Genomic DNA, 13,612 nt, shown 5'->3' with positions numbered 1-13,612 from the left:
ACTGATTTTATTGGATACAAATGTAACAAACCCCTTAACAATCGTAAATCCTAAGAATTTATATTTCTATGAATAAATCTCCCAACACATATAAATATTAAAGATTTAAAAAAAGCATGAATTAATATATGAAAAAACCCCAACTCAACGTAACCTATGCTTAAAATACTTATTATAAACCCTAATTGACTCAAAGTTGATAAAGCAATAATTTTTTAAATATTTATCTCAAAATTAGCCATCATCCCGGATATAAATATAGTAAATCTAAAAATTATAAATATATACCTTATTATATTATCATTCATGAAAATAAAATCATTAAAACGAATAAATAAGTATACCCCAGCTGTAACCAACGTAGATGAATGAACCAAAGATGAAATAGGATTTGGGGCAGTTATCGCAGCAGGTAATCATGAAGAAAATGGTAATTGAGCACTTTTAGTAATAATAGCTAATATTAATATAAATAAACATAAAGACCTTATACTATATAATAATAAATGTCATGAACCATTTATTGAACTAATACCAATCTCCCACCCGATTACTTAAAATAGTTAAAGTACCTGAATTTAAGCTATTTTTATTTTGATAATAAATTCCTAAACAATATGAAATAAACCCTAAACCATTCCAACCTAATATAATTCTTAATATTCTCGGACTTAAAATCATTAAACACATTGATAATAATAAATAAATAAAACGAAACAAATAAATATCCGCTTCTATATATGTTGGAAATACGCCCTAATATACATGTGAGCAATGCCTGCAGGTTGTGTGATCGAGCGTGGTTTGTGTTGCGACTGTTTTTCACTTCCGTGTGAGCTTCGCATCAAGTAGAACCGTGAGAGCGAGTGTGCTTATAACTTTTCTATTATATTATTATTATTATTATATATATATATATATATATATATATATATATATGTATACCTTTTATATTCAAGTCTATTGTAAAACCTATATACAAATAAATAATCTCAACAATATAATTAACCGAATAAATTATAATAAACCCAGAAATAAATAACACAACTCTAATATACATCAAACCTACTCAATCCAAATATAATAAATAACTAAATTTCATACAATTAAGATTATCAATTACTCACTCAAATAAAATCATAACTTTAAATATTTCTATAAGTATCCTTATTAAAAATAATAATAAACTCAATATAAATGTAAATAATCTAAAAATAATCAAAAGATTTATAATTTAAAATAAATAAATATTTCCTTGGACCCACAATCCAAAATTTTTATGTAAACTATTTAAATAAAATAAATCTAATCATAAAAACAATAAATTTAAAGGAATTCAATGTAATATTAAAACTAAATAATCAATATATTTACCACCTTTAATTTTTAAATAATAATTCATTTCCCCATGCTGAGTATAATAATATATATATATATATATATATATATATATACGAAGAATATAAAAACACAAAAAAACATAATAATATTGTTACGGCGACTTGTCCAAATCAAGTCGCTGTAATGTGAAACTGCCCTGTTGTGAGCAACTCCTTAAAGAAAAATAGAAGAGAGGGGTTGCCACGGAGGTGTGTTATCAACAGACAATCGGAGAGTGGGGATCGGACCGTCGAGCGATCAACACCATCTAATTCAAAGATCTCTAACATAATTGAATTTAGTTATATTATAGTTTATGTACTCTATTGTAAATAAAATGCCGCGACGCGGGAGAAATGCAGTATAATTCGCAACAATATTAATAATAAAATCAAACTATTACTTCATATAATTAACCCCATTAATATTAAAATTTCACTAACCAAATTCAATGAAATTGGGCTTGCTATATTTGATGAACAAAATAAAAACCACATTAATCTTATCTTTGTTATATAATTCAATATGCCCTTATTAATTAATATTAATCGCCTATTAGTTTCCTTATAATTTACATTAACTAAATAAAATAAACCAGAAGAACATAAACCACATGACCTACTATCATAATATAACACCCCTTAGCACTAACATCATAAAATGTTAGCATACTTCTAACTAATAATCCTATATGAACTACTGAAGAATAAGCCACTAAAAGTTTCATATCTAATTGCCGTAAACAATTTAATCCCAAAATAATTGAACCTAATAAACTATAAATAATAACTCATCTATTTGAATTTATCAAAGATTCATCGAATACTACTGATATTCGTAATATCCCATAAGTACCCATTTTTAATCAAATTGAAGCTAAAATCATAGATCCAAAAACAGGAGCCTCAACATGAGCTTTTAATAATCATTTTTAATAAAAAATGATATATAAAAAAATAAATACAACGACTCACTACCAGAACCATCATCTTCTCCATCATAAAGAAATTCTAAAAAATCCATAGATATAGTTACTATTGTATCCTCCACCACAAATATAAAAACCAATAAAGGCAAAGAAAAATATAAAGTATAAAACATAATATAATATGCAGCCTCTAAACGATTAGGCCCACATTACCCCATTTTACAATCAAATAAAAAATTAATAACAATCCTACTTCAAATCTTAAATAAAAATAATATAAATTCAATGAAGAAAAATAAACCAACAATCTTAACAATAATATCAATAAAATAATTATACAAACATATAATTTTTCACAATCCAAAAATAAAAAAATAATACCAAAAAAATTCATAATCTTATTATAATTAAAGCAAGAGAATACTCATGAACCCCAAATATAGAGTAACTAAATGAATACCCTCTAAAAAAATTATAAACCCAAATAATATAATAACACTTAATAATATTGTGGGAAAGTTGAATCTAGCTAAAGGCGGAGCGGTCGAAAATATATAAAACTACAGTAGAAAAGAAGGACGTCTGTACCATATAATGTTTCGGCTGTGACTGACTGCAGGTATAGATTTAGCCGGCGCAGAGAACTGTCCCTTTTTATGACCCACCATCTGGCCTATGTCTTAAGTACCCTGACGCAGTCCCGCGTATCGTAACGGTCTTCCAAACAGAATCTCGGCTTACAAATAACAAGCCTCCCAATACGACAAATATGTTGAATTTTCATTATACACTTAAATTTAAAATTTTTAATCTTTGATTACCTTTCTCACAAATCATTCTAATTAATAAAGTAATACCAACTATATATATACACCCACTCTTTCACTCTAACCCCTATAACTAATAAATAAATAAATAAAAAATCATTATCCTCACTTGAATTGATAATAACATTTATTATCAATAAATATATTAAAATAAATTCAAATCTAATTAATAATATAAAAAATCTTTCCCTAAATTTAAAGAAAAAACTTAAATAATTAAAAAAAATATAATTAAATTAAATCTTATTAAAAAATCAAAGTTAATTAGATATAGTTAAATAGTTTAATTAAAACATTAATTTTGTAAATTAAATTTAGTATCTTACTTTTAACTTACTCAACCAATTTTCAAAAAAATAAATCTATCTATATATATTTTTAATCCCCAAAATTAATGTTTTCTTTATACTATTTTTTGTAAATTCCTAATAAATAATTAGTATAAATAAAAACTTAAGTATAAAACTTAAAATATATGATAATCTCAATTAACGAAATTTGAATAAAAATTTTTACATTCAGTTTAATAAATATTTTAATTATTATTAATATAAAAAATAAAATTATGCCATTAAATTATATAATACTATTAATTACATTTACAATTATTATATTGATAGTAAATTACATATTTAATCAAAGATCAATGTATTACTATATAATCTTTATCTCTACTGTTAGGGGTATTATAATTATATTCTTATATTTTATAAGATTAACAGATAACAATTATTTAAATACAAAAATTAGCAACTTCAATTATTTTTACTTAATTATATTCAAATTCACATTAGCCTCATATATCGTATACTTTCAAAAAAAAAAATTATTCAATATATATAATTAGCCGATCAAACAATTATAACATTTACAATGTATACTTATATCCGCTATCAATATTAACTTCAATAATAATATGATATATGACTTATATATTTCTCATTAAAAACATGCTCAATAAGATATATTCAACCCCTACGAAAAATTAAAAATTAAATTAAGGATTTAATTAAATATATCAAATTCATCAAAAATTATGAAAAACTCAAAATTCAATAAAATAACGAAAGTAAATCCTCTATTAAATATCTGAGGAGGTTTCTCTATTAATAATGCCACATTAAATCGATTCTATACTTTACATTTTATTATACCATTTATCATTCTATTATTAGTAATTATTCATTTATTTTTCCTTCACAATAAAAGTTCATCAAACTCTTTAGGGACAAGAAATAAATATTATTTAACAAGATTCTATCCATATTTTTTCATCAAAGACATTTTCGTATACATATTAATTATTAATATCTTTATTATTGTCATCATAAAATCCCCGTATATACTCTCAGACCCAGACGATTTTATATTTTAGCTAACCCAATAATTACACCAGAACATATTAAACCAGAATGATATTTTTTTATTCGCTTACACAATTCTTCGTGTAATCCCAAATAAATTTGGAGGGGTAATTGGCTTATTCATATCAATTTTAATCTTATTGTTCATACCTATATTAAATTTAAATAAATACTCATCTAATAAATTCTACTGATTAAATCAATACACTTATTGATTATTTATCCTTTCATTTATTATACTAACATGACTTGGAGGGCAACTAATTGAATACCCTTTTACCTATTTAAGACTAATCTTTACTATTTTATACTTCTCTTATTTTATTATCTCTCCAATATTAAACTCAATTTGAGACAAACTATTATTTTAGTTAATGAGCTTGAAAAAGCATATATTTTGAAAATATAATATAAATATACAATTATTTATTAACTTAATTTATAATAAATACCATATTAATTTATAAATTTAAACCAAAAATTAACACAAATCAATATCAAATTTAAAATCTATATCCATTTTAATATTAATTTAATAAAATCTCTAAACTAACCTAAAAATTAAAAACTTAAATTTATATATTAAATCTATAAAAATTACATAAATATAAAATTGCCATTAATATTAAAAATTAAAAATTTAAATTAATACCTAAATATAAATTACTCAATAAATTAAATAAAATTATAATAAAATAAAATTGTCTATAAAACAGATTATTTAATTTTATTGTTTAAAACCACTGAAAATTTAAGATCTTTAATATTCTAATTTTAAAATTCAATTATAAATTAAAAATAATTTTATCAAATAAAAAATAACAAAATTATTATTAAATAATTAAATTATTTATAAAACATTAATTTTATTGTTTAAAAATATTGAAAATTTAAGGTTTTAAACATTCAAATTTTAAAGTTTAATTATAAATTGATTTTAATTTGAATTTATTAAATAAAATTAAATTAAGTTATAAAAAAATAATAAAATTATTCTAAACATAAATTTAATTTTATTGATTAAAATTATTGAAAATTTAAGGTTTTAAACATTCTAATTTTAAAATTTAGTTATAAATTGGGTTTATATAAATTGAATTTATCAAATTAAATTAAATTAAGTTACAAAGGATAAATTTTTTCTATTAATCCTTTTTATTAAATAATCATTCATATAATAAAATAAATCAATATATGAATTAAATTCATTTCTAAAAAAACTAGATATCAATAAAAAAACCGACTTACTTTCCACATCCAATTCAATATTAATAATCATTATGATACATAAAAAATTATATTACATTAACTCTTTTACTTTCGAAATAATTAAAAACATTAACTTTATTTTAATTAACCCTGATACAAAAGGTACAAAAATAACTTTTACTTATACTAATATTACTTTCTTCTTCTACAATACATTTTAAAATCATTAAATTTATTCTTAAATAAATACTACAACTTATCATCACATAATTACTTTTTTTAAATATATTAAATTAACAACCCAATAATATTCATAAATTATATAAATAATAAAATTTTCCTTAATAAGAAACCTTTCAATGTAAATGAAACACTTTTTGTTAAACTAAAATTTTAATAAAAACATTTTCCAATACCTTTACTATGTTACGACTTATTCCATTTATAATGAAAGTGACGTGCAATTTGTACACTTTACACAACTTATTTCAACTTAAATAATTATTTAAATTTACTTTTAAATCCTATCCAGATAACTATAATTAAATACAGCCCCAGAAAATTCTAAATTCAAAGTAACCCATATAATGCCTTAGATAAACTATATTTTTATCTGGATTGCTATCAACTAATTTATAAAAATATATATTATAATATTACAAAGTTTACATCTCCATAAAATTTGAAAACGACAATACATAAGCTTAATCTATCAATTTTAATTACAGGTTCCTCTAATAAGAATATAAAACCGCCAAATTATTTAATTTTAATGTTTTACATTTAATTATTAATTTTAAATAAATAAATTTATTATTAAATGATTAAATCTTAATTATTAAGCTTATTAATATTAAAAATTTCACCTAACTAATACTTATTTACTTAATACTTATATAAACACATTCTTTAAAAATTTAAAAATGGTTAAAATTAACTAATAACAATAGTTTAATTGCTGATGCTGGCACTAAATTTACCATTATTTAATTTAAATTTCTTGTTCAAACTTTCATTCTCTCTCTCTCTCTCTCTCTCTCTCTCTCTCTCTCTCTCTCTCTCTCTCCCCCTCTCTCCCTCTCAATATTAAAAATTAATCTCTACTTCAAAACTCATATAAAAACTATTTAAATTTTTATATTAATTAATAAATTTTATTTATAAACAAAATTGTATAGCTAATTTTTTATCCATAATTAAAATAAAATAAATATATTCACTCCAACAAAATAATTAAATCATTAATCATAACTGACAAATTTAACATAATTTAATCAAATAAACCCAAATAAATAAAATAAATTATAATACTTTAATCATTATATTTTAATCAATAATAATTTAATTATCATTCATGTGAAATAAACCTAAATTTATATTAAAATTAGATTCAATTATAACTCAATTAAATAATTTTATCAAAACTAAATCGAAATAAAATTTAAATCCTTATATATTACAAATTTAATCCTACACTTATTAATCACCAATAAAATTCATCTTAAATAAATCTAACCTCAAATATACAATTGCAGTCATTACACTAATTAAATACAACTCAATTATCTTTTTCTAACAATTAATTACCCCCAACTTTATATTAGAAACTAAATTCAATTATAACTCAATTAAATAATAATTTTATCGAGCCTAAATCAAGATAAAAATTAAATTCTTTTATGTTACAAATTAATCCTATACTCATCAATTGCTAATAAAATTCATCTTAAACAAAATTATTTAATTTTAATATTTCAAATTATATTATTAATTTTAAATAAATAAATTTTAATCCTATAATAAAATATTCTAATCCTAATTTTTTGATAAACCTTATTAAACAATTAAATCTTAATTATTAAACTTATTAATATTAAAATTTTCACCTAACTAATATTTATTTACTTTATATCTAAGCATTCTTTAAAAATTTTAAAATTTTTAAAATTAACTAATAACAATAATTTAATCAGTGGTTACTGATATTAACTCTAAATTTACCATTATTTAATTTAAATTTCTTACTGAAACTTTCATTTTTAATACTAAAAATTAATCTCTGCTTCAAAACTCATATAAAAACTATTTAAATTTTTATATTAATTCATAAATTTTATTTATAAAAAAATTTATAACTAGTTTTTTATCCACAATTGAAATAGAATAAATATATTTACTCCAACAATCTAATTAAATCATAACTAACAAATTTAACATAATTTGATTCAATTAAATCTAAATAAAATAAGTTATAATATTTTAATCATAAAATTCAATTCAATTATAACTCAATTAAACAATAGTGTAAGAGCGCCCGTAAGCATGCCAAATGAAAGGTAACGTAACGACCTTTGAGGTCCATTTATACAAACGTCATCGTGGGGACATCGTAAAACTCACAGATCAGTATGGTCCACAGACATGGCCTCGCCGTGAGACGGCCGGGCTGACGGAGAAGTGTTGTTTTGAACTACATCTGACCGTTACCATGACGAGGTCCTAACCTCGCTATTAAACTAAAAGAAGAATGGATTCTACTCAGCTACACCGGAAGCTAGGCTAACCCTCACGGCTTGTTTTTATAGTTTTATAGTTGTTTTTATAGTTGTTGTTTTTTTCTGGGTTTCTATAGCCACTATGAAATTCTTGTAGAGCTTCACTCCCTGAACAAGAATCCGAAAACCGAATTGCTCCATCACCCTCAGTTTTTTAAATAAACGAACTTTTGTACAAACCCAAAATTTTCGACAAAAATGAGGTATTGCATGAAAAGTATAAACGTTAGAAGGTTCTAATTGATGTTAAAAGATAGAGGAGAGTTTCCCGAATATAGTGGCATGCAATTTATTAATTGTTTTTGATCCTAAATAGCAATAAATTAATGTGAAAGTTTAAAAAAGTGTCGACGTGAGCAGTTTCTGCGCAATATTTTTGTATTTTTACGAAAAGTTTTTTGTTCAGCACGAAAACTCTACCCAGGATCGGATTCTGTAGACATTTTTGAAGAAGGAACGGCCCGGTAAAAGTGTCGGAACGATGTACATTTCGAGTGGATGGAGAAAATGTTCGTCGGCAACATGTGCACGACGTTTTGCCGCCATGTCCTTCGCTGCTCGCTTCTCTCTGTCCGGCAGGGTCGAAGCTATGCGTAATCAACACCGATGGAGGGATCCAATGGGGCACACACTTTTCGTAAATAATATTTGAATTTTTTTTAGTATTTCAGTGTTTTGTTTTTTTTTTACATATTTCTGTGAATAATAATCACCAAACTGTGATATATTTCACACAAAAAATCACACCAGAGTATTTGGAGTTGGTAACGAAAGTATTCTAACACTAGCATAATTTTGACTTCTACGCCATATAAGTAAATAAATATTTAAATATATATTTAACGATATGTTTCAAGAAGTTTGACGTTTTGAAAATGATTATTTATTTTTTTTTTTTATTTATATATTTTTTTATTTTTATAATTTAAATATAAATTATCGTTATAATTTTAATGATAAATGTATGCATGATATACTTGTAATTCGAACAAATTCAGAATAAAATGAATATTTTTTGTTCATTATTTTTCTTTTATTATTTCTCCATTTTTAATTTATGATTCACAGTTTGGCGATTATTATCCATAAAAATATGTAAAAGAAGACAGCACATTGAAGTACTAAAAAAAAATGGCACGCCCCACACGCTAAGTGGGTGCCCCATTGGATCCCTCCATCGGTGTTGATTACCCATAGCTTCGGCCCTGTCGGACAGAGAGAAGCGAGCAGCGAAGCACATGGCGGCAAAACGTCGTGTACATGTTGCCGACGAACATTTTCTCGACCTACTCGAAATGTACATCGTTCCGACACTTCTATCGGGCCGTTTCTTCTTCAGAAATGTCTACAGAATCCGATCCTGCGTAGAGTTTTCGTGCTGAACAAAAAACTTTTCGTAAAAATACAAAAATATTGCGCAGAAACTGCTCACGTCGACACTTTTTTAAACTTTGACATCAATTTGTTGCTATTTAGGACCAGAAACAATTAATAAATTGCATGCCACTATATTCGGGAAACTCTCCTCTATCTTTTAACACCAATTAGAACTTTCTAACGTTTGTACTTTTCATGCAATACCTCATTTTTGTCGAAAATTTTGGGTTCTTACAAAAGTTCGTTTATTTAAAAAACTGAGGGTGATGGAGCAATTCGGTTTTCGGATTCTTGTTCAGGGAGTGAAGCTCTACAAGAATTTCATAGTGGCTATAGAAACCCAAAAATCGTGTCGGACAGTGTAATCGACGACTATAACTCCGTATCGGTACGCGGCTGGCGACGTTTTCATCAGTGAAGTTTGCTGTACACGTGAAAATAGTAAAAGAATAAAGTCATTTCCAGGCCTATAAACATCAAGGAAGACATTTCTCGCCCAATCCACGACATCTGAAAGCGGACAGTTCGAATGGTTATTTGATCGCCGACCGTGTGTCGCTGCAAGGTATGCCTGTTTCTTATAAGTTTCTTGGTAAACTATTTTTCGCTTCTCCATTTAAATTACAGACAGGCTGTGGATATTATTTCTCACAAACCAGGTATATATTGTGAAAGGGATGACTGATATACCATTTTTGAATGTATTACTTTACGAATGGAATGGACCCGTTCTTCATTGAATAAGAATTTCATTGGCAGAAGTTGACCTTCCCCATTACGACAGTTCTAGGTACTAAGTATTTTTTTACAATAGCAGTTAATGGTTGCTGTATCATATGATTCTAGGTAACTCATATTTAACAGACAGTTATTTTTATATTTTTAGGTCAATAACTCGCAGGGTACCTTATCACTTTAACAGCTATCTTAACAGCTACCTGCGATGAATGCTCCGTCAAGTGTTTTAGTGCATCGTATAATAATTAAATGTAGAGCTCGAAATGTCGACTGAAAAGTCGCTTATATGCTAAATGGTCACGACATTTTGAAGTCGGAAACGATTGTCCTCGATACTGCAACATAGCTACTTTGGGGTACTGCCGATCTTACGATAATTTCTTATGTTTAGTTTCAATTGATCTAATATATTCAAGATATAAAAGAATGCTTCAGAAAACATAGTGTCACAGAACAAAGACCATTTTATTTGGCTAGGTCCCTTCACCTGTAATTTTCATAACTGAATCAAAAGTTTAACTTCTTAAGATTTATGAAATGCGAAAACTAGCTTCTTAAATTTCTAATAATGGTTTGATGTCATTTTACCCTATGAATCATGCTTTCCAAAACAAAAGAATAAACTATTATATCTATAAAACTCGACAAAATTACAGAAAAATAATAAATAATCCACTGCCTAGGTATATTTACGTCTTGTTTTAAGTTTTCATGTCTTTTTTTATGTGTGCATTGATTACCGAGCCCTCTTATGAAAAACTACGTGTTGCATTTAACGTTATTTTCTTGGTCTGTGAAATGTATAGACACTGAACGTAATTTTCTTTCCTTTGTAACGTACGGAGAATCTCCCACGTTTTTTTTTATATTCCTTCCTGAAGGGGGGCACACATACGCCAGGCTGGCGCCAGCCAGAACGACGAACGTTCTGGAATCGGACCACATAGCAACACCCCCACTACCATTTTTCCACAAAAATCTCAGTATATAAAGGGCTCAAACGCGACCGGAATTTGGGCTAGTTACGTGACATTTGTCGACACGTAAACGTTAGTGAGATCGAGTTCAATTCTCTTTCAACCAATTTACGAGGTAACAACCTAGAGTCAGAAGCCCCTGCCGGTTCAGTGCGAAAAACTGAGAGCGCGTTAGAGTCCGCGAACACTCACTTACAATTGTTAAAACTCAACGCGTAATCTTTATTTCTTTTTCTAACAAAGTTACGAGGCACCCTAACACCAATTTCTCCAAACACCTTATCCTAACTTCTTTGAAGGTAGCCATCCGTGTCGAAATAAACATCGGCTGGTCTACGCACCTCATCCTAACCTTAAAGGTAGCCACCCGTGTCGAAATAAACATCGGCTGGTCTACGCACCTCACCCAAAAATTCCAATTGCATGCAACCTCCGGCCACCTTTTTTAAAATAATATTTGCAAGTACTGAAATATGTATAATAAATTATGATACCTAAAGCTCATACAATTTTCGAAGTTTAATATTTACCTAGAACTGATTACAGTAATTAGATCAGTGCACAGAAATCGACACACAGTAACTAAATGAGTGATCAGAAATTGGCACATGGTAATTAGAAAAGGCTCAGTAACTGACACATAGTAGTTAACTTTTTCATTTTTCAAGAGCGCAGTAATTCGATCGAAAACTGATTTTTATATTTTGTTAATTATTTTGTGTTCCTTATAGATTTCGGTTATCATAAAATTTGTATTTATATTATATAATAGACATCAATGTTAGAGGTGTACGAGTACGAATCAGGACGGGACCGGGAACGATTTTCGGAATCGGGACGGGATATTGAAACTTTCGGGTTTTCCGAAAATGTTTGGGACTTCCTAAAATACTGGGATTCAAGAGCGCGTCTTTTTTTAAATACGGTCCTAGTTTAAAATTTTTTATTTCCATTGTTGCAGTTTACTTTGCAAAATTTTATATTTTTTAAGAAATCAGGAAAGTAAAATGTGTATAGTTTGATTTTAAATTCTCTACGTATGGCAGTATGTGATAGCTTGGTTCTCTCGATTGCAACGATATCTCCAATTGTTGAAAACATCTTTTCGCTAGTCGATTGTGTACTAGGTACGGCGATGTGTCGTTATGTAATAATTGGTAGCATAGGAAATCGAATGTTTTCAGGAATCTTGAATATTGTCGGGATCTCGTCCCGACCCGATACACGTCTTCTGATCCCGTTCCAAACATCGGGTTTCGGGAAATCCGCTTGACATGCCGAAAAAATTCAACGTCGAACGAGTCATATGGATCGTAATCTAATCCGGGCTTGAATATGGGACAACAGGTACAAAATACATAATGCAAAGATGAAACATCCTTCTTTTTGTTTATCTTTAAATAAAATTTGCATAAATGTGTTCGTGAGATTTTTCTGATTAAAATAAGAACAAACAAAATATGTATAAATCGGCTCATCTCAATACTAATTTTTTATCATAAATTACAAAAACAAAAATGTTTATGTTGTCGTTTTATTGGTTGTAATAAAAAAGATTAAGTAAGTATTAATATGAAAAGTATATTGATATTTTTTATAAAATTTGTAATTTTGTAAGATATAATCTTACACGTTACAATTATATAATATATTATATATATACACATATTACAATTATATTGTATTTGATCTTAACCTCACAATTACAGTGGGAAAAATCTTACAATTACCGTTGTGGCGGCTACCTCCAGACCCGCCAGCAGAGGGCTCCTCTTCCCGCTAGTAGCCGATCCGTTCCGATCCCTATATATACACCGAGACTTCGTCCTACCCTTACGTCTAAGGCAAGGGCCCGCTAGGATAGCCTTACTGATGAGTCCTCTAGCGGGCCCCGGACGAAACGTCTCCCCACTCCTTTTCCACTTTCACAACATTCGAACCGCCGCCAAATTGGTGACCCCGACGTGATCAACATAACAACGCAACCTTCTGATCGACCTACAGCATTACCTGGAGACGACACGACAACCGAGAGAGGCCATGCTAGGACCGCAGCATCTACGACTCGATTCTGGTAAAAGGCGACTCACTGCCTCGCCACGACGACTGCACGAGCAACGAGTTCACAACCGACGAGCAACGCGCTCACGACAAGGATGAAAGCCTCATGAAAGCCTCAGCATCAAAACGCGTGTCAAGTCGAGTAGAGCAATGAAGGCTCCTCCTTACGACCGCGTCGATGCCTATAAGGTACAGC

At 27.6% G+C, this 13,612-nt stretch overlaps 1 long non-coding RNA gene and 3 pseudogenes across 1 annotated transcript; 2 read left to right on the top strand and 2 right to left on the bottom strand.

Annotated features, from left to right (window-relative positions):
- Positions 1-86: 86 nt before the first annotated feature.
- Positions 87-1,402, bottom strand: LOC143262568 (NADH-ubiquinone oxidoreductase chain 5-like; annotated as a pseudogene).
- Positions 1,403-1,784: 382 nt separating this feature from the next.
- On the bottom strand, positions 1,785-2,976 carry LOC143262567 (NADH-ubiquinone oxidoreductase chain 4 pseudogene; annotated as a pseudogene).
- Positions 2,977-4,228: 1,252 nt separating this feature from the next.
- Positions 4,229-4,870, top strand: LOC143262565 (cytochrome b pseudogene; annotated as a pseudogene).
- Positions 4,871-8,365: 3,495 nt separating this feature from the next.
- Positions 8,366-10,664, top strand: LOC143262563 (uncharacterized). Its single transcript, XR_013036336.1, has 3 exons — positions 8,366-10,205; positions 10,268-10,430; positions 10,527-10,664. It is a non-coding gene; the product is annotated as an uncharacterized LOC143262563 (long non-coding RNA).
- Positions 10,665-13,612: the final 2,948 nt, after the last annotated feature.

This window comes from Megalopta genalis, unplaced genomic scaffold (genome assembly GCF_051020955.1).
Source record: "Megalopta genalis isolate 19385.01 unplaced genomic scaffold, iyMegGena1_principal scaffold0143, whole genome shotgun sequence".
NCBI lineage: Eukaryota > Metazoa > Arthropoda > Insecta > Hymenoptera > Halictidae > Megalopta > Megalopta genalis.
The sequence above is the reverse complement of the archived record's forward strand: the minus strand, read 5'-3'. Positions and strand labels throughout refer to the sequence as shown.